Raw genomic sequence first — 3,052 nt, 5'->3', positions numbered from 1 at the left:
AAAAGTGTCCAAAATAGGTGTAACAAGCTGGCAGCGAGCAGCAAGGGAGGCCGCTGCAGCCGGCAGGAACAGTTGCGGCCATGCAGGATGCGGCCCCTGGCTCCCTGTGAATGGCACCGCTTCACAGGGATTTTTATGTCCTTAGAAAACTTGAGTGAATGAGTTTCCATTTCCAACAAACTGCCAGGTAATAACAATTTGTTTACTACCAACCACCTGACACAGAGGTGCTTGACAGTGCCGTACAAGAATACTAGGGCTTTTCCTTCTGTCAGACCCCAAGCTAAAAAGAGACTATCATCTGCCTCAATCCAATTTGGCCTCAGAAATGCTTGTGAGGCATTCACAGCAGCCCTGGCCTGCGAGCGATTTGGCTCTGAAGACCTTCAATAGTGTTTCTGGCCACCTGATTTTCTGCAACTGGGATAAGATGACTGGCTGGCGGTCAAATAGGGGAAAAAGCTGGAGAGGATTGAAGCAACTTGTGGGTGGTGATAAGTCTCGTCTCAGTGAGCAGAACAAGGTGACCTTCATCTTATTAGCCTGAATGATGTTCTGACAATGTTTGGGTTTGGTTTTTTTAAGGGATGATCCTTTACCATGTTGAAATAGTCTTCCACTGAATCCTTAAAAAAACATCTCCCGGTGAGCTGACTCATGGCTCCATGAATCATCAGACGTTCAATCAATCATTGACTTCTTTTTTTGTAAAGTAGCTATTGATGTTGTATGTTATTAGTTTCTTGGCACCTTATACTAGGCTTTCATCAAAGCAAAATGCTGATGCAATTAGCAAAGGATATCAATTTATGCAGCGATTCACATTATCCCTCAAAGCTTCATTAGCCTCGAAGCTGAGGCACTGGAGAGAAAATTTGGGGAAGTGCTCTGTTACCTTCCACAGCTCAGCCCATCTGTGCTGCTGCAGCGCCCCTGCATTACGCTGCCCTTCGCGGCCGGGAAAGGGAGATTTGGCAGCACCCAGCTCCGCAGCACAGGGAGAGGACAACAACTGCCTCCATCCACCCCAGGTCAAGCCTGAGGACCTACTCACACATTCTGCACGGGTCAAAGCTATTGTGTGGGACCGCGCACATTTCAACAGCCAGAGTCAGAGCAGGCGGGGGTGTTATTTGCAAGGAAAGAATAAAAATAAAATTCAGGTTTCCTGTCCTGGAGACACCCTGGAGCTCCTGCCAGCGGGTGATGCTCTGCCACTATGGCGGCGTGCCCTGACCGACTCGAGCTTCTCCTCTTGCTCCCTACAAACACTCCTGAGGTCAACAAGGCATAATTGCCCCATTATTTCACAGAATAACCACCGACGTCAGCAAGAAGCAGCTGCTGGTAGGATGGAAACCTCACTTAGCAGCCCTTTTGCTGGGAAGGTAATTTAGTCTTTACAGCTCTGAACACAACCATCTCTTTATACCTGTTTCACTGCATTTACCAGCAAATATTTGGTCTCTGAGATTTTGGTGTAGGTTTTTTTTTTTCTTTCAGCTGAATAATTTTTATTATGTTGATCCACGTTGTTGTCTACCTCTCTGCAATTCTGAATACAAGCCTTGCCCTTGACTGCACAACACAATGAAAGCCTTCAGGTCACAGCTTTTAGAACACTTGATATTGTTTTTTCTTTCTGGAAAGAATAAATAATGTTAACCTCTCTGTTAGTGTAGAGGAAAAATGAAAAGGAAAAGGTTATCAGAGGCATGTCAAACAGACTGGTATTGGGCTTGGATGATTCTAAACCCATTGACTAGTTTGCACAGCTTGACACAAACATTAACTCATCTCCCAATTAGCTGAATAATTAAAGTGCATCATCAGATTTCCAGTTACATCCCGTAGACAGACTTACTGGGGCAGCCATGGCCAGGTGAAACAATATTTTCCTTTTCCCTGTACATCGCGGCTGGAGCTGGCTTGTACAAAACACAGGTACTGCCCCAGTGCTGTACCTGGAGGCGAAAGCTCGGGGGGGAACACACAGGCTGGGGGACAGCTTGGGCTGCGGCTTGCAGGAGAGCAGGCTTCATCTCTGGACGTCTTCACATCAGGAGCAGCGAATATGTTTTAGTCACGCGCAAATCGTTTGGCTCAACAAAAAGGAACTGATGAATGCCTCTGCCAGCAGGACACATTACACTATTTAGTGATCTGTAGCAAGCTTAAGTATCTAAGGATTTATAGAAAATTACCAAAAGTGACAGAATTTAAGTGACTTGTTCATGTCTGGTATAAATGCAGCACTGGAGTGTACCGGAGAGACATTTGGCTGAATGCAGTCTTGTACAAATCCAGTCCCAAAGACCGTCAGCGGCTCCTCTACCTCACAGGGGTCACGAGCCCAGCAGCAAAATGCATTTGTGCAAGGCTGGCTCGCTCTCTGTAAGCACCCCTGTCCTTCTGAGTTAGGATCATTTGCAATTTATACAAACAACTGTACAGCTGGAGGTAAAAAAGAGTGCAAACACAGGAAACAGGTTACAGCCCTCTTCTCCAGCTGCCTTCTGCTGGAGCACATGGCCAAAAGCTGGCCACGCTATTCATTTGAAGAACACCTTATCGAAGGGATGGGTATGGCAAGCATGCTCCTTTGAGAAGGTGCCTTCTGATTTCCTGGAGCTCACGTCATGGTTTGCAGGAGCACGAGGAAATTCTCATGCCTTTCTGGGGTGGTAGATTCAATTCCCAGCTGGCAAAAGTGATAAAAGCCCTGAGCAGAATTATTTGAACAGCCGAGAATAACTTTGTTTTCTTACCCCCTCTTTGTCGAGTGGCCTTCCCTTTCTACAGATCCAGGAAAAGCAAAAAGAAAATGGTATATATGTTCCTACACAGAGATGTCTGATATGTCCCACTAAAACAATAAATGTGTTCTGAGGCAAATCCTACCGCTTATTAATTATTCTCTTTCACATCCTTTCATCTAGTTTTAAACCTTCTTGCAATTTTGCAAGATGAAAGAGGTTAAAAAATGTAAAATGCAATTAATTGTTATTTCACTTGTCTACAATGACATAAATCATTGTCTTTTTAAATTTTT

Source organism: Pygoscelis adeliae, unplaced genomic scaffold (genome assembly GCF_000699105.1).
Source record: "Pygoscelis adeliae isolate BGI_AS28 unplaced genomic scaffold, ASM69910v1 Scaffold18, whole genome shotgun sequence".
NCBI lineage: Eukaryota > Metazoa > Chordata > Aves > Sphenisciformes > Spheniscidae > Pygoscelis > Pygoscelis adeliae.
The sequence above is the reverse complement of the archived record's forward strand: the minus strand, read 5'-3'. Positions refer to the sequence as shown.